General features: G+C 31.6%; 1 non-coding gene across 1 annotated transcript; it reads left to right on the top strand.

Moving 5' to 3' along the window:
* The first annotated feature begins 943 nt into the window (after window positions 1–943).
* Window positions 944–1,015, top strand: TRNAQ-CUG (transfer RNA glutamine (anticodon CUG)). Its single transcript has one exon. It is a non-coding gene; the product is annotated as a tRNA-Gln (tRNA).
* Window positions 1,016–7,362: the final 6,347 nt, after the last annotated feature.

Here is a 7,362-nt window from a genome sequence, read left to right as displayed (position 1 = left end):
AAATATAACTAATTTCCAAAAATAATGAAACAAGTAAGTTCGCTAAAATTGGAAGAAGTTTTATCACTCAACTACTCTCATAACTAGTTTATAAGTCTATATACAGTTTTAACCTGCTACACTTAATAAGAAATCTCAGCCCATGATAAGCCCGAATTACGTTTGGTTTAACTATAAGTATATATTTATCCTAACCTTTAGAGAAATAAAACATTTAAAATAACCTCTGTGGAAGAAGCAGTGACACCTAGAGGATATAAGATCAAATTGCAAGAGCACTATACCTTTCTTCTAATACGAGTGAAACTAAAAATAGCCTACTGGCTCTAAAAACCTATCCAGCACTGAGCTATGATGAATTTGACCTGAATTTAAATTGTAGTTCGTTTGTTTTTTACCGTAAGCTATGAAAGCGTAAGTGATGGTAACCTTTCTCATAAACTTTACACTGAAAGGAAATAATAGTGGCAATATCTATCTACTATTAGTATTACTAACAAGGTCATTGACACTCACCCTCAATACCACTTCCAACGAGTGAAATTTCTAATTCCAAAGTATGTAAAATATCCAAACACAATCGGCGAGTGGTTATCAGAAGGTTTTACATAAGATTAATATAGCCAACTTTAAAATGTTAACAAACTAAAATAAAGTTGTAAGTTACTGATCTTACACACATTCAGTGAACTTCCTCGCTATGCAGACATGTACACGTGAGTCTTCGCTTCATACCAGAAATGTTATGGGCGGAGCTAATGATGCTTGTGACGTCACGATAATAAATGCCATACATGTACGTTACAAGGCTTATCCTCTTATATTCAGCACTATTTTTATATTGCACGAAACTAAATAGCTATAAGTCAACAACAACATTATAAAACAAGAAAAGAAAACGAATATAGTTATTTTTTAAAATATTTAAACAACCTTAAACAACGGTCCCATGGTGTAATGGTTAGCACTCTGGACTCTGAATCCAGCGATCCGAGTTCAAATCTCGGTGGGACCTGCTAATATTTTGGTTACGAATTTAATTTATGATAATTGTTGAAGAATAAAAGCATAATACACTTGAGCATTGTTTTTCCAATCAACGTAAAGTTTTACATGTTCCTAAATACTAATATATAATTATATAATATATAATTCTAAACCCAATACAAGATTAGTGTAATATGTAAAAACTGATTAACAGAGTTCTTGATGTAAAATGCAATTCAATAATTAATTTAACGTTAATTGAAATTAGATAATTATATTTATTTTCGTATGCGATACATTTTACATCTGAATGTTTGTAAACGAAGAAAACGAAGTGTATTCTAAGAACCTTTACGTATATTGCTGTCTTTCATCAAGTACTTCAAAAGGAAAGTATTCGCCAATATTCAATAAACAAGCTAGATGCTAATAAAGTAAAACCTTAAACTTTCTACCCAAATTACGTCAGATGCTTACCATAAAGCACTAAACCAATGAACTTTGAATTTGTTTATAGCATATTTTTATTTTGTTTTCCATTGCATTCTACATCATAACGTGAATATGATAGGCATTTTAATCAAACCGTCCTCGACGTATCACGTGATGGGTAATGCAAGATTTTTCACGCACTTTATCTGATCGCGACGTTTTGTACTTGGTGTTTGGTTTATATACATATAAAAGAAACGTACCTTGCAAATTCTTGTCAAATATTAGATAAGTTGTTAATATGTTACGCATTTAACCGGTATTTAATAATTAACAACGCCGAAACTTGTGGGTTCTATATGCCAAAAAATTATTATGGACGATATTAAAACTCTATTTACTTTCATGTTCAAATCGAATGGCATTTGAAGAGAATTTTTTTCTATCTTTTTTTTAACTTCTTCATATATAAAATGACGGTTTGGAGGGTTGTTTTTTTTTGTCTTATAACCAAAAATGACCTCGTTATTTTTTTTCAGAGCTTTAATTTGGATACAATACTCAATGAAGTTAAATGATACATATTTTAAACAGCACGTGAAATAATTATTGAGATCGAAGAAATATTATGCTTTGACAAAAGTTTAATTTAAATTATTGGGTTATTTACTTGAAGATGTATTTGTTGAACTTCGGGAAAAGTGCATCCATCGACAACTCTTGGACTACTCTTGCCAAATCGAATAGTGGACTTTGATTGCCACGTTTGTAATACACTCACGAATACAACGTATGAATATCTTTTTTTTAAGCCGGAAAAAACTTCCTGTTATATTTTGTCCAACCACATTATCGTAATCTTAAGAACATGAAGTAATATTGGTTTCATTTTTACATCTAATTTGTCAGCAAATGGACACGTTAAAATATTTGTAATAAACGGTGCATGTTTTACTTTATTTTCGTTTTAAAGTAACTAATCCGTTATTAATTAACCTGATTATATATATATATTACTTTTTACTCACGTTGTAATAAACATGAGTTAAATGATTTGGTGGCCTCTAATACAGAGCTAACAAAAGCTAACAAAAAAACAAAAGCAGAAATATTTAAAACATAAATATAAATCTTAAGAATTACCTGCTTTAAAACAATGATACCCTTCCGTTATATTTAATTGTATCTTATCGAGTTTGGTAGCTGTTCTGTATTAAAATAAAACGCTATATGATATACAGCATTAGGAATAACCATAGAAACGGCAAAGAAAAAGGTTTCGTAAAGAAAAGTGTTTTGAGAATTCACCTTTAATGTGTAAAAATAAATGCACTTAAGTACAGTCACGTGCTGATTAGTTTACTGTGACTGATTGTCGTCTAACCAATGAGAAAGTGCCACATCAATACAAAGCATATGAAAAAGTACAGTCAGTCATGCTGTGCCTAGTGTGCTATTTACTGTATAAAAAGGGTTTTCCTGCAGAGTAGTTGGTCAGACCAGCTAATTGTATGTTTGTAGAATACAGAAGTATGGATTATATAGATCTCTTTGATTTACAATCAGGATTGTTCAGAAGAAAAAAATCGATACTGATAGAAATACAGATATACAAATGGTTATTTATACAAATGACAACACAATAGAATAACAAAAACAAGAAAGGTAAACATCCAATGGTGTAAGTCATACATATAATAAGAGAAAAATGAAAACTTTATTCAAACGTTTTATGAATTTGAAGCATTCCTTTAAGATAAACCGAAACTTCTTGGATAAGATATGAAAGTGAAACCACAATGATAATTTTGAGTAACCAATCAAGTTAAATAAAACTAAATGACTAATTTTTAATAAACACTATTTCAAAAGCGAACCAACCAATGCTTTACTTAGTAAAGTTAAACCCAAGTTAACTTCAGTGATGTCGAGAAACCCACTTGTTGAGAAATATATATGCAAAAACGGCTCGTTTGGGTTGAGAAAATATTTTACATAGAAGAGCGAACAACGTTTCGACCTTCTTCGGTCATCGTCAGGTTCATAGGTGAACCTTCTTCTATGTAAAATATTTTCTCAACCCAAACGAGCCGTTTTTGCATATATATTTTCCAAGTTAACTTCAATTTTTAACTCAGGCAAAACTACTGCTCAATTACTGCTACAAAACTCTACAGTTAAATGAAAAAAAAAATGTACATTTACAGGTTGCACTGTGTTAGAGGATAATATCAAAATATAAACAAGTTAATACAAAAAGTATATATATCTCTGCATCGCTGTATTGAATTTTATAATCGTTTTCATTCTGTTCAATTATATCTTACAGGATAAAACACACAAAATGGACCTCGGAATCAAGATCTGTGTCAACTGAAAGTCCACTCTAGAACATGACTTCTCCCTGGCTCTGATGTTATATTGACAGGAAGGATAACTTTCAGTTTCTAAATTCAATTGCTGCCTTTCCTGCAAGAAAATCGGTTAACTGTCAATTAGAAAACCCATATCTTGCATACTCTTACAATAAGAGCCTCCCCCAGTGACTCAGAAGTACTTTTGCAGACGTTTGACGCATTGTACTAAAAACTAACCAAAATCAAACCTAAACACAGGAAATGTTAAAGTGTTACTTGAGCAAACGTGCATACAAAGTCAGAGTTCTAAATAAAGTGACTGGGTAAAAAAGGTACAGTTTGATACTCAAAGCTTTGCTTGTTCCATTAAGTATTATGTTAGATCTCAGATAAATGGATCATCATGTGTAGTATCTTTTGTGTAATCCAGCGAACTAGATATCACTTCTTAAACCGTTTTAGTTAATTTGACTTTTTCAACATCAAGCCAATGGAAATGAAAGGTTACTTATAAGGAGAATAAAAACTTATTTTATTATTTGTTCTTAGTCTTATATTCAATAAGTTCTCGAAAGTTTTGTTATATGGAGGCGTATTCTAGGGATGCCAGACATAATATATTTTATTTGTTATTTTAACTTGATTGGTGAGATTTTACTTCTCTATACAAGATGTTTAGTTTTGTTATCACTACAAACGTTAAATAATGAATTTCATTTCATTAAAAATATTGATATTGTTTTCAGTGATCCTTGAATAATTATTCACGTGACTCATTTTAGTGATAAGGGGTTTAATAATATGAATATTTAGTATTAAAGGGGTGAGAGTTTCACCATTATTTCTTTTTATTGTTTTATAGACGTTTTCACATTATTTCATTCGTGTCATTTATCTATGCTGTTAGGTCCATTCACAATGTTCTTGTACAGGATTTAAGGAAAACTATATAATTTACGAGTACATGACAGACTATATGTAGAAATCACACTGAAAAGATGATAGAATATTTAAAACTAGGGTTTAGTTTGTTTGGAATAGATGAATTTGAACATTGTTAAAAATTTTGATTTAATTTACAAAAGAACTGTAATTTGATTTACGACTTCGTGTTTATTTTGGAAAAGAATGTTTGGGAAAAGTTTGGGTTCGTTTGTGTACATTCCAAATTACGAATAAACATAACGTTTGATAGTTTAGAATTGTAAGATAAAACGGATTATTCGCATCTTATACTCAAAAAGAAGAATTTTGGTAATTTTTTGCGCTAATTCCAGAATCCATTTTACGAATGAATATTTCAGAGTTTCCTTACTCTTGTTAATAGAATAAACCAATAGTTTTCATTTATCTGTAAGCTTGTAAGTTACTTGTCAATCAAGATGAAGAAGTGGAAAAAATGGGATTTGGTGTCAGGAGTTTAAATACAAAATATTTACAAGTCTAAGAAGTCGTGCCACAGCCAAAAATATACTTTGGATATCACCCAACAATGCAGATAACATTAAAAAAAATTATTACTGCGAAAACTGAAGAATTTACTCTGACGTGTAGAGAAACCAGAGCTTAAAAGCCTGAATGTAAAATATTAAATAAAGTTTAAAATTAATAAGCAGGAATGTATCGAATATGTTATATGGGGTACTACTGAAGGAACCATAAAAGATATGTAGAACGAGTCTTGTATTACTCACTGTTCTGCCCAAGCCAATAACATCAGGCTTTCATTGGTGCAAGAGAATACATATTTTAGATTGCAAGAATACAACACTGATTTAGGAGATCAGTTAAGGGTTCTTAAAGATATAGGTAACTAACCGCAAGACCATTGCACATGTTTGACATGTGAATCTCTGTCAGCTGGTGCACAAAAGTTCTAAGTTAAGAACTTCTCTAGGTTCTTTTTTCATATTGTATAAAATAGCGGAGTACACCTTAAGTTACGAACTGTTGGCCTTCCTAAACTTTATTACAACATGAAGTTCTAGAAAGAAAAAATATATTTGTATATTATGATAAAAGTACAGAAAACAGCATACAATAGATGAAATGACAAACATTAATATACGTTTATTGCTCACAGAGCCCAACTGAAATTACACTTATCAACTTGTAATGGTTATCAGTCATTGGCTAATTCTCTTTTATATTGCTTTCAAATGATGGGTAAAGCATTTCATCAACTGGTTTTAGAAACACAATAAATAGAAGAGAAAAAACTCTATCAATTCACGTAGTACGTTTATGAATTTGTTTGATCGTTTGACTTGAAACTCCTTCCAGAGTCTTGGAGCTAGCAGGACCAAACATAACATTGTGGACTCGAGATAACCATCAGGTGTTCTTAACTACATGGTAGAGGACCTATACAACGTGAAAAAGAAAAACGAGGGCTATCTGCGCTAGCCGTCCCTAATTTAACAGTGTAAGACTAGAGGAAAAGCAGCTAGTCATCACCACCCACCGCCAACTCGTGGGCTACTCTTTTACCAACGAATAGGGAGATTGACCACCACATTATAACGCTCCCACAGCTAAAATGGCGAACATGTTTGATGCAACAAGGATTCGAATCCGTGACCTATAGATAACGATTCGAGAGCCTTAACCATCTGACCATGCCAGGCGAGACCTACATAATTGTAATGATTAACCTATTTTATTACATTCTAAAAGGCATTTTGTATTGGAAGCACATAACGTTATTATATGTATCGCAAACTGCAATTTACCGTTGATAGGCCTCTGATACATGAAAAAGTGAACATGTTGACATTATTGTGATCAAAGGAGACATAATTTTCGTGGTTGCAAATACAAAAATGAGACAGTAGGCCAGAAACTAGGAAGGATTTTACAGGAGCACCCTGAGAGTCCTGCTAAAACAAAAACGTGTATAGAAGAAATAACGCTGATTAGTGGGATTTAGTTGGAATATGAGAATCAATTGTTATTAAAGACAAAGTGAAACTTATCACAATTGCCTCCTTTCATATATGAAGTTTGCAGTTTAGAAGACTTGCTCATAAATGAGTAGAATTACTGGTAGAAAATTATCCCAGTTCTATTGACGCTAAGCCTACAGATATTATTATCGTGGACTGGAAATTGCCTTTACAAACACATGTAGAGAGAAACTAATCACAAAAGTGGACTGATACACTTCGTAAAGATGATAAGGTCCCAATGAAGAGAAAACATCAGATAAGTATTTCCATTGAAAGTTTAATATTTAGTTTGATAGAAATAGTAGAGGAGTGTGCATCTTAAATATTGCTTTCACGTAGAAACAAGACCTGTGTGTTAAGATTGGCATCAAACACGTTTATTATAAATGATTATGAAATCTAATTTATTAAATTACATTTAAAACACTAGCTTGATGAACGTTTTTAAAGACCAATAAAGGGCATAACTGACAGCTCACTATGCAATATTTAAAAAGGTTCTAAAACATTAGCTTGATGAACGTTTTAAAGACCAATAAAGGGCATAACTGACAGCTCACTATGCAACATTTAAAAAGGTTTTAAAACACTAGCTTGATGAACGTTTTTAAAGACCAATAAAGGGCATAACTGACAGC

This window comes from Tachypleus tridentatus, chromosome 6 (genome assembly GCF_004210375.1).
Source record: "Tachypleus tridentatus isolate NWPU-2018 chromosome 6, ASM421037v1, whole genome shotgun sequence".
Classification (NCBI taxonomy): Eukaryota; Metazoa; Arthropoda; class Merostomata; order Xiphosura; family Limulidae; genus Tachypleus; species Tachypleus tridentatus.
Note: the sequence above shows the minus strand (reverse complement) of the source record. Positions and strands in the feature narration are given on the sequence as shown.